The sequence below is a fragment of the Ranitomeya imitator genome, chromosome 2 (assembly GCF_032444005.1).
Source record: "Ranitomeya imitator isolate aRanImi1 chromosome 2, aRanImi1.pri, whole genome shotgun sequence".
Taxonomy (NCBI): Eukaryota; Metazoa; Chordata; class Amphibia; order Anura; family Dendrobatidae; genus Ranitomeya; species Ranitomeya imitator.
The window spans coordinates 634,745,276-634,757,372 of record NC_091283.1 but is presented as its reverse complement, the minus strand read 5'-3'; the positions used below and the strand labels follow the sequence as shown (position 1 = coordinate 634,757,372).

Genomic DNA, 12,097 nt, shown 5'->3' with positions numbered 1-12,097 from the left:
GCCACACCACTGGCCACACCCGAATCCACGGCCATTTACCATTTACCATTACTTTCTACCCCGGCAGATGTTAGAGGGGTAGTGGCAGGGACATTCAGCAGTCGCCCGAGACTGCAGGGCGAAGACTCAAATCTGGGACTGTACGATGTATCTATGACAGTTGGGATTAGACATGAGCGAATTAGTTTATGGGACTCCGTCCAGCATCAGGGTACCCAGTGGCTTGACAGGAGACCCACGAATCTCTTAACTTCCAACGTCACTGGAAAGGCTTTTTATTAGCCAGGGATGACACACAGTCATCTCTACGTCATGCTCATGAGTAGTCAGAAATTGGGACATATGGATTAAATATTTGTTCATTCTATCATAGTCGTAGCATCCAGAACTTTCTCATTTTGATGTGAGCTTCTCTATACGATATCTGGCTTGTTTTTATCTGTAAGGCCATGTTCACATGTTGCATAAACTGTGTTTTTTTGTTTTCTGCAGGTGTCCACACCTAACTACACAATAACAATCTTTTTTGATTACTGCTGCATTTTCTATGCCTTTTCCCTCTTATTTGTCGAGTTTCTAGTGCAGACATGAAGCTGCGTTTTTAAGTGATTTTTAAAGTTCAGAAAAGCTTTGATTCTGTGCTTAAAAAAGTAACTTCAGTTTTAAACATGTGTTTTTTATTAGGCTCCACAGCAGAATTTCTGTGCAAAAATAAACCAGCATAAAAAAGAAGCACTTTCGCTACATGTGAACACAGCCTAAATGTCCAAGTAAAGTGGATCTTCTAATTCCATGAGAACAACCTCCTTGGTGCATCAAAGATGCTGCTGAACTGTGTGGTATTAGAATATTTGTTCTCTATATGCCTCTGTAGAGAGCCTGAAAAAAACGCAGGTTAAAAAAAAAGCCATTGCATTTTTAAGCGCAGAATCACAGATTTAAAAGCTTTAAGTATTAAAAAAGCATTGAATACACAGATTCACATTTGCACCCAAAACACATCAAATAAGGGAGAAAATGCATAAAAGAAACATTAAATAATCAAAGAAGATTGTTATTGCGTCATGTGATGTGGACACACAGAAAAAAGCAGCAGAAAAAAATGCAGCATTTACGTTATCACGTTCTTTTTTCACACCATTTACCATGCAATCACCATAAATAATCAAATTGCTGTGTTTTGTGGGTCATTACAATTACAGAGACAGCAACTATGCCCATGTTATTTGCTGATTTGTGATGTTTGTTATTTTTAAAAAAAGCACAGTAAATATGACATTATTGTTTTTAATTTTTTAGTTATTTTATAGCAAGAAAACAATATATTTCCTTTATTGTCCCTCTAGAATACAGGGACATAAAAGTTCAGTGCTATGAACAGTTGTATCTCTGTGTACCTGTATCATCTATTTGTGGGGTCAGGGGCTGCAATGCAGTTCCAAGTATACAAGATTCTCTTGTGACATCACTGCAGCCTGTGGCTCAAAGCTTTAGCCGTTGTATTGAATTATAGAGGTTTTGCGTTTAATTTCCTGGGAGACTCACAAACAAAAAGAAAATTACATTTTTGTAATTGTTTCTTTATTATTTTTTCGTTGTTTTATAGGAACAAAACAATCTGACTTTTTCTTCACCTCTAGAATACAGATACATTGAAATAAAGAGTAGGGCGCTCCATGTATGTTTACTCACTGTCCCCAGGTCCGGCTCTAGAGCTGCTCCTGGTGTCCGGTATTGTCTGCATCGCTGACATCAGACCGACAGTGTGGCAGCTAATTACTGAGTTTAGCAGCTCTGTGTGAGGCATTCTTTCTATGTTTATTCACCACCCCTTTGTCCAGCTGTCAGGTATTGGCTGTGTCACTGACCTCACGTTGACAGTGCGGAAGTTAATCACTGAGATCAGCTGCTCTGATTGGGCATTCAGCCTGGGCAGAGCTGCTGAGACTGTTAGTTGCTGTGCTGCCAACGTCAGCAGCACAGCCACTACCTGATAATGAGAAAACTGACAAAGACTCATCACTGGACCGCGGAGTGATAGTAAAGAATTTTTTTAACAAACTTAAAATATTGCGGCTTTAAAGAGGGAGAGTCCGTTTAGATGGGCTATTAATTGGGAAACTAGTGTTCATATGAACATTCATTCCTGATTATTGGCCCATTAAAACAGGCTCATCAATCAAATTTTAATTTTGGAATTCATTCTAATTATCTATGTAATGGTGTGTAAGTCTATTAAGACTTACTAATGACCGTCCTTTCCAGTTTCCAGTACTGCTCTGGTCCTATGTGACCATTCTGTAGTTTTGCTACTTCAAACAGAATCTACTGTGTGGAGCAGTAACTGATTTCCCAGTGTATGGGCTCATGCAGATGTCTGTGCAAATTGGTCCAACATCGAACCTTAATTCACGGACTGCCCGTAGTCTTCTGACCGGAGCATGACACCTTTATGTATTTCTATGAGCCTGTCATGCTCGGGTCGGGAGGGCCATGGCCAGTCCAAGATCGAACCGTTTTGCACCATCATCTGCATGAGACCTAAATCTATGAGACTAAGATTGAGAGTCCTTAGAGCTATATTGAGAAAACAATTTTGGGTCCACACAATCTTCTGTTTGACCCACCTAGTTTGATTTCAGACTAGGACCAGAAGAGGACAGGAGCAGACCTCAAAGTTGGGTTAGTCTGTGATCGATAAGTATTTTAAAACATTGACATAATGTCATGACTCTGACCCTGCCTCCATCCTGGTCAGGTCAGGGTTATTTCTAGTCCGCCTCTCTTTAGTTCTGGGGCAGCTATTTAATGTTAGTAGTTCCTGGGTTTGGTGTCAGTTATACTTCCGTATACTCGGTTTGTGGTTGCTGACCCAGGTTACTCGTAATCGTTGTGCCTCTGTGCATGTAAGCTTTTGCTGTGTATAACCTGGTTTGCCTCCTGTCTTTTGCCTCTGTATCCTGCGTTTGTACTGCCCTGTCCTTCCTGGTTATCTGACCCCTTTGGCTCATCTCGGTTTACTCTTACTCTTATCCCTAGGTACCATGCTCTCGTCTGGATTTTGACCCTCGGCTCTCCTTTGATTACGTCTATGTTTTGTGCCCTGTACTCCACGCTCACAGCTGCCTTCCTTGGCCGCATGCGCTGTGTCTCCACCCCCTGTTTTCACGTGACTGCTTAGTTTCAGGTCCAGTGCTCACTGCTTAGTCTCAGGTCCTTGCGCACTGCATGCCTTGTTCCTCCACTCCCTGTGCTCGTTCCCGTGCCCTCTGATAGCGCCCCTAAGCTTCGCCAGTGACACTATCGGTGTCTGTCATTACACATAATTTGGACAGATTACGGATTACAAAATTTGGAGCAAGCGTAAAATCATTGGTATCAGCAGCATATTATCCTGGTGTGATAACATGATGTTCTGTGTACATAGAAGTCTGGTCACCCTATTTAAACAGGCCATGAAACAACCACCAATCGGCTTGTATACAGCCATTCAGTGGTCATTTAACTGCTGTGATCAGGCGATGTTCATGCAAAATAATACAAAAGCTGTGTCCTGAGGACCCTAAATAGGCCACATGTTTAAATAGGAAAAGGGGATGATACTGACATTGTAACCAAGGACTAAATCTTAAAGTAGCGCTGCAATTTTACTGCATAAAATAATCGCATCTGGACCCTATTGTGTGAATATAGCCTAAAAATAAACAGGGCAATACATTTTAACACTTGTCTAAAAACCAGCGTCAACATAAGACAAAGAATTTATGGATGTTCCTTTTATAATACTAGTTAGTCATTAGCAGTGGGAGGTCATGTGACGGGACAAGTGATGGCGCTCCCTGAAGTAGGCATAACAAACGGGACACGATAATTGTAGTTCTCTTGGTCTTTTGCTTTGGATTTCAAATCCTGCCTCCTTCTTATGTCGCAATCTCATGTGTAGGACCAAATCTGAAGTCATGTGGAAAGAGAGTCTGCATTTGGCACACCAGATCTGTGCTGTAGATCCTAGGGTTGTGAATGTTGGTGGCAGGACCTGTGGTGATGATGGTGTTTCACATTTAGGCCACAACTCCGAAAGAGGAAGAATGGCCAAAGAATTAGGAAATGCTACGTATTCATGTTGTGTTAAAAAGTTATTATAGCCATGGCCCACTGGTATATCCTCAGAATTTCTCAAGTCATTGATTCTAAAACTCTTTCCAGACCTGAATGTGGTGTTTATTTTACTTCCCATTCTACTAGGCACAGGTGAGAAGGCACTACCTCTTCGATCTCCAGCATCCCTCATTCTGTTCACTTCTGTAAATGCGCTCCCCTTGGCTTCTTGCAATTCAGCCTTTACCCTTTTCCATACCACATTTCGAAATCCAGAGGCCATTCCCAACAAGAAATCTTTCTTATCAGCTTCATTGTCAGTTTTGTCAAGCAGTCTTGATTTTTCTTCTTCTGAAAATCTGGTCCCCCTTTCCTCTAAATCCCTTGCCAAGCTATGAAAATTGGTGCCATGTTTTATCCGTTTACTTGACACTCCATCCTTTTCTGTCAAACACAGACAATAGAGAAGAAAATTATAAATTAAAAATATCGCATTAGAGACAACCTTATACTTTTTTCTGCTACTTGTAATGATAGACAACCAAGCTCTCAGCCATGATCTCAGCAGCTACTCTGCAGAGTACAGTAGAGCTGAGTACCAAAAGTTCAGCAAAGCCGAGTTGATAAAAAAAACTTGTTCTTTATTCCATGTCACTTAAAAACATCACAGGAGGACACAGCAGGCAACGTTTTGGCCATAGCTGGCCTTTTCCAAGCCCTCAAAGATTTCATTCAACTCTTAACTGACACGAAATAAAGAACGAGTTTTTTATTTAATCAAGAATCTGCTGTTTTGGTGACTTGGATTTCCTGAACTTTTAGAAAACAATCTTTGGTAAGGCCACAATAGGGTAATCATAAACAATAACCTAAACTTTACAAGCTAATATCGCCGCAATAGAGAGAGATAAGAAATATGAAAAAAAATAAGATGTTTTATTGAGCTCTGTTGCTACTACACTATGATGCGGCCAGTTGAACATGCTAAAACTGATGAAAGGCTCTATTTAAAATATATACAGTCAAATTATTAAGTAAGTACATTTTAATGTTTAACATATGTACTGTAGACATATTAATATTTGACGTAAAAGAATAAAGGATATAAAGATTAAAGGGTAGTTAAAAATATAGCAACAACTAGGCTTTACTAATCAAACAAATCACTGACATTCCATTTTGGTTTTTACGAACATACTAATTTCACCTACAATATCTGAAACCTTTTAACACCACCTGGTTGTTTCTACCTCCTCAAGCAGTGTGCGCTTTTTATACGTGTCTATAGTATATAACTATTATCAATCTATCATATATTGCTATCTTCTATCCCACACACCGAATAGGGTTTTTTTTTGCCACTCTTCCATAGACATTTTTTTCATCTGTGCTATCAAGTTTTTTTGCATGCAAAACTCACTTCCTTCCCTCCTGCTTCTATACCTCCCATAAATACATAAGTTGAGTAGACTTGGCGTTGTTTCAGGATGCACTTTTAGGAGCTCACCGCTCCAGACTTCATACTTTGCCAGAAGTGGGGTAAACCTGAAAATTGACAGTTTGGAACAGAGGCATGATTGTGCTGCTGGTCCCAACTTTGCTCTTTGCCAACTTTGCCCCTGGAGCATGGGAAATGCATAGATAGGGAGACTGAAGCTGGCTTTATCTTGTAATCCTGTTATGTTAAGAGTGAAGCAAGGAAGAATCCTCTAAAGCATGGACCCTGCTCATTTTGTGCACTCCCTGCCCAGGTAACAGGTCAGGCTGGCACAGGAGGATATCTAGCAAACTAGTCAACAAGCTGTACACTTTTAAAATTTTAAAAAAATCTGCATTCTTGGAGAGGATTTTTAATAAGTAAATTGTAAAGTGGTTGTGTGATGAACTCGCACCGCGCCACCCTGCCTGATGTCACTATTACATCAGAAGGATCACATAGTGTGGACTCTCCACATGCACCAACGTCACTTCCCGCACCCCCTGGGGACATGTAAGGTCAGCTTGGCTCAGTTTTACACAGACACCCCCTGTCCACATGGGACTAAGGAGGTACGAGGAGTGAGAAGATGTGGCCCACGCAGTCGCTGACGTAGGACCATACTCTCTACAACCCTGAAAGGCTGAGACAAGCCTGACGTTGGACCATACTCTCTACAACCCTGAAAGGCTTTTACTAGCAACAGTGAAACAGAGCACTGCCAGCCCGGACTGCCATCAGTTCCTCGATATATAAGCCCGGTCTATTAACAGGATTATATTGGGCTAGAAACAGGTCCCGGTAACATGGAAAGTTTAATCAAGAAACGGACTTGTACATTGAGATAAAAGAGCAGTCCAAGGTTAAATTACATATTTAGTCGCCTTAAGGGCAATAGACAATACACTATATACATGATGGTTATACATATACAATGATCAGATATGCAATTATAAACAGTGGTAGTAAAAAAACATATGAGCAGATGGATCATGCCAATTTACGGTTTGATGTTTGACCATGTGTGCGCTGGGATGCAGGGGGGAATGGGCTGCCAGAAGTTCCTTGTTCCTTCACAGCACGTTACTTGACACGGACCCCACTTTCACAGCATAACAGAGAGAGAGGACACATGGCCCTACACTAGCCTTTATCCCCTTTAGGTCACTCCCCTCATGCTCTCTGGGATCAACTTAAATCGCCTCCCCTTGCCTCTAGCAGCTAAAAACTACAAAACCAAAGATGGGTCATCATAACTTTTTATAAGACAGTCCTAGGGAGGTGGTTTTGGCTCCATTGGATTCAGCCTAACCCCTGATAAGCATTGAGACCAAACACAGCTTTGCTATCTGGCTCCTACTAGTCTTAGTACGTATCACCCCACCCTGTGGTGCTAGAAAGGATCGAGACCCTGGAAGGCATTCGATCTGGTCCAGAAATCTCGAAATGTAACCGGAGTGTAACAACAAGGATGTATGATAAGTCTATATTGTGCTTATGAAATCATAGCTGACTCAACAAAGCAGTTATACTAAAGGTAAAAGAGAAAAAAGTGGCATGCACAATCAGCTCAAAACACCTGTCCCACCTCCTCTTACTGACAATGCGTTCTTATGCCACACCGGATTACGGGTGCTCATTCAGAAAAAAGAGAGAGTGCAAACATCAATAAAGTCTATAAGAAAGAAGAGCACTCCCCATCCGTGCAAAATGTCCATTCTTTATTGTGGCTTCACATAAAAATAGCAGGACATGACAGGGAGAAACTGTGATTCCAAGAGACGACGGCCGTTTTGCGCTTCCGTGCTTCTACGGGTCTGATGGTAACACCAGGTGGGAGGACTTCATAAGCATATCCGCCCAAGGAGTGCTAACCCACCTGTCTACGTCACCACACTATAATATTCCTACTGTTTGGTAAAAATCTTTTAAAATCGTCCTGCTATTTTTATGTGAAGCCACAATAAAGAATGGACATTTTGCATGGATGGTGCGTGCTCTTCTTTCTTATAGATTTTAAAGCAGTTATACTGCATAGTATTTATTTTGCAAGCATACCTTTTGTTCTGACCTTAGCTGGGTCAAGGTGTGAGATCTGTCACTCACAGAATTTTGAAGCTTGACCCTCTGCTGAGCAAGGTGTCCTGTTACAGCTGCACATCCTGAGGGAGTTTTATAACCCTTTGCCAAATAGGATAGAAATGATTGGCATGAAATTATATCTCCAATATTCTTCACAACTTATCAAATCAAACAGCCAATTTATGAACTTGCGTCAATCCTTCTAATGGAAATTTGTCACCAGGTTTTTGCTACCTAGTCAGAGAGCATCATTATATAGGGACAAAGACCCTGAGCTCCTTACTGGGCTGCTTGTTGTAGTTTTGATAAAATTGCTATTTTATCAGCAGATTATAATAAGAGGACTAGTCAACATGCTGCCATGTAGTCCTCCATATTGATGAGCGTTGTTTAACCCCACCTCCACCACAGATTGGCAGCTTTATGCCTATGCACAGTGTACACAGAAAGCTGTCAATCTGTGGCATGGGTGGGGCTATACAAATCTCAGCAATCAAATGCACTGTGACAATGAGGCCGGCATCACACTAGCGAGTTTTACGGACGTATGAGAGGCGCAGAAAATACGGATTGCACACGGTACAATGATTCTCTATGGCCCAGCTCCTATCTGCCGTATTTTACGTATACGTATTATACGGTCTTGTACGGCCATAGAAAATCGCAGTATGCTGCGTTTGTCAGCGTATTGCGCAAAAAAATACGCCAATGCAAGACTATGGGGGTGAGAAAAATACGGATTACACATGGACCAGCAGTGTGACTTGCGATAAATACGCCACACATCTCCAGGTGCCAGGAAATGTGCCAAGCCTACAATCAGGAAGCTCAGACATGCTAATTAGCTGAAAAAGCCAGACAGACATCCCAGAAGTCTGGCGCTCGCCTCCACGGAGTTGCAAGTAGCATGGCATCCATCATTAATGTGGATAGCTCCTCATCTTGGTCCAAGAAAGGCCTGAAATCTGGGACTAGCGGGATCCAAGCTATTCCAACCGGGCCAGGAAAGAGGCAGCTTGGAGGACCATCTGTGGGATCCTATTCCCAGATTATGACTAACGCACACGTGCGGAGCAGACACAACTTTGTAAGTACACTCATGTTGCGACATTAATTAACCTTGAAAAATGCTTTACCTACATAGTAACATAGTAACATAGTTATTAAGGTTGAAGGAAGACTTTAAGTTCATCTAGTTCAACCCATAGCCTAACCTAACATGCCCTAACATGTTGATCCTGAGGAAGGCAAAAAAAACCATGTGGCAAATAGTAAGCTCCACTTTGGGGAAAAAAAATTCCTTCCTGACTCCACATATGGCAATCAGACTAGTTCCCTGGATCAACGCCCTATCAAGGAATCTAGTGTATATACTCTGCAACATTATACTTTTCAAGAAAGGCATCCAGTCCCCTCTTAAATTTAAGTAATGAATCACTCATTACAACATCATACGGCAGAGAGTTCCATAGTCTCACTGCTCTTACAGTAAAGAATCCGCATCTGTTATTATGCCTAAACCTTCTTTCCTCCAGACGTAGAGGATGCCCCCTTGTCCCTGTCTCAGGTCTATGATTAAAAAGATCATCAGAAAGGTCTTTGTACTGTCCCATCATATATTTATACATTAAAATAAGATCACCCCTTAGTCTTTGTTTTTCCAAACTAAATAGCCCCAAGTGTAATAACCTATCTTGGTATTGCAGACCCCCCAGTCCTCTAATAACCTTGGTCTCTCTTCTCTGCATCCGCTCTAGTTCAGCTATGTCTTTCTTATACACCGGAGACCAGAACTGTGCACAGTATTCTAAGTGTGGTCAAACTAGTGACTTGTATAGAGGTAAAATTATGTTCTCCTCATGAGCATCTATGCCTCTTTTAATGCATCCCATTATTTTATTTGCCTTTGTAGCAGCTGCCTGACACTGGCCACTGAACATGAATTTGTCATCCACCCATACACCCAGGTCTTTTTCATTGACGGTTTTGCATGATTTCATGCTGATTATTTTTTGGCTTAGTCTGGTTTTTTGGGGGGGAATTTTTGAGCAAAAACAAAGATGCTGAACATGAGAAAGGGTTTACGTACATAGCTAATATAGATGTTGCGTTGGGTACTATTTTTGGGAACGCCAGACTGGTACAGAGGGGAGTGGACCCTGTCCTTGTGTTGTTTCATTTTATTGTGTATAATGTTTTTATTGTTTTCAGCAATTTAAACTTTAGGAAATTCATTTAAGAAGGCATTTTATTAGCATCGTTAAAATATGATCAATCAATGCCAACTGTTTTAAGCAATGTGCAGAATGAGCTTATAGAATATTTGTTACCATGTCATTGCAGTGGAAGATGTTATGACACGATGGCGCAGCATCAGTGACCAATATTGCCGAGAAAGGCAGCAGCGGGCAAGAAGTGGGTCAGCAGCTCCAACCAAAAAGCAAAAGTATATATACTATGATCGGCTTTCCTTTTTGGATCCCAGTATGGATCTAAGACCGTAAGTAAAAACATCACAACACAATTATTATTATTATTATTATTATTTTATATTGTTATAGCACCATTTATTCCATGGCACTTTACATGTAAGGAGGGGTATACATAATAAAAGTATATTATTAGTATATTGTAATTTATTATGTATACCCCTTGTCACATGTAAAGCGCCATGGAATAAATGGCGCTATAATAATAATAATAATAATAATAATAATAATAAAAACAAGTAAAATAATCTTAAACAATACAAGTCATAACTGGTACAAGAGGAGAGAGGACCCTGCCAGCGAAGGCTCACAATCTACAAGGGATGGGTGACAATACAGTAGGCGAGGGTAGAGCTGGTTGTGCAGCGGTTTGGTCGATCGATGGTTACTGCAGGTTATAGGCTTGTCGGAAGAGGTGGGTCTTCAGGCTCTTTTTGAAGGTTTCGATGGTAGGCGAGAGTCTGATGTGTTGTGGTAGAGGGTTCCAGAGTAGGGGTGATACGCGAGTGAAATCTTGTATACGATTGTGGGAAGAGGAGATAAGAGGGGAGTAGAGAAGGAGATCTTGTGAGGATCGTAGGATGCGTGTAGGTAAGTACCGGGAGACGAGGTCACACATGTATAATAAACTTATGTTAGCAATTGGCTCAACTATTAATTAGGGGTATTAATTGTATTTGTTTAATAACAGAACACAGTCCAACCTCACTGAGAGGGAGACCGGGTCGGACTCGGAGGTTGTCAAAAATCCGGTTGGTGTAGAAGAAGAGGTGGCAGGCCCACCTTTGTCCTCTTCTACCTCCATCCTTCCTGGACCATCGGCTTCTGCATCCCAAGAGACAGCAACAAGTGTCCAAGATCCAGCACTACCACCCTCAGCAGCACCTGATCCTGTAAGCCAGGAAGAGCATGGACACAGCAGCAGTCCTACTGTCCCACTGGTGTCCTCCCCACAGGCAGCTGGGCCTTTACACAGAGGCCGCAGAAGGAAAGAGCTGCAAGACAGTAGGAGGAATGTGGACACTGGGGTCCTCAATTATTTGGCCAGGGCAGCCACGGATGATGGTGAGGAGGCCTTTGCTCGCAGCCTGGCCCGGTACCTTCGTCCCCTTCCCCGTGAGGTGAGGCTACGTGTGAGAGGGTGTATTCAAATCTTGATTGATTTATGCACCTTCCCAAATGACCCCTATGAAATTTTGGAAATTAATTGAGAGAAGGCAGCTTTCACCACATAACCTCTTGCGCCTTCCACGAACTCAACAGGTGCATGGTCAATCAGGATTTGAAGCACCTCCTCCACGTTTGCCTACACCTCAACCCCTCCCCACCCAAAATCAACCAAGGCCAGCACCGTATCATATGGCAGCCTACAACCAGCCTTCCCAATATGCCCACTTTTCCAGACCCAGTGCTGTAGGCTGGTCCCAACCTGGGTTTGGACGACATGGCTATATTGGGGGTGGCTATGAGTCCAGCCAATATGTTCAGCAGCATGAGGGCCAGAGACAAATCCCTTATGGCCAATACCCAACTGGCCAATATGATCAAGGCCTGTTTTTGGATCCGCCACACACAGCATCCACACAGGGTGAAGGACAATTGGCCCAACAAAGGCCACCTGAGCAGGACCCTGACCTGCCGCCATCACCTCCACCAACGTACAGAAATCTGTAACCCAAAGTTATTTTTGTTTATATTTGTTCCGCCTAACCATGTTTTGGCTAACTTTGTGCTGTAATTGCACTTTGTTCTGTTGTAGTTTACAAAAAAAAATTCAAATAAGTTTACAACAAAAGGCTTTTGCTATAAGTAATGTTGTCAAAAGCCAATTGACGTTTGTGGGACAATCATTCTTACAACACACACATATGCTCTTTTCTTAAACATCTGGTAATTAAGTAAATACAACACACAGAGTACAGTTTCTGTAGGCATAAAATATTTTTTGGAG

The 12,097-nt window shown here is 41.9% G+C and overlaps 1 long non-coding RNA gene across 1 annotated transcript in view; it reads right to left on the bottom strand.

The window, feature by feature from the left end:
• Positions 1 to 664: 664 nt before the first annotated feature.
• LOC138665305 (uncharacterized) overlaps positions 665 to 12,097 on the bottom strand; it is a 40,411-nt gene continuing 28,978 nt past the window's right edge. The window contains exon 3 of the long non-coding RNA XR_011318444.1: positions 665 to 4,542. This is a non-coding gene — a long non-coding RNA (uncharacterized lncRNA). The remainder of the gene's footprint in view (positions 4,543 to 12,097) is intronic.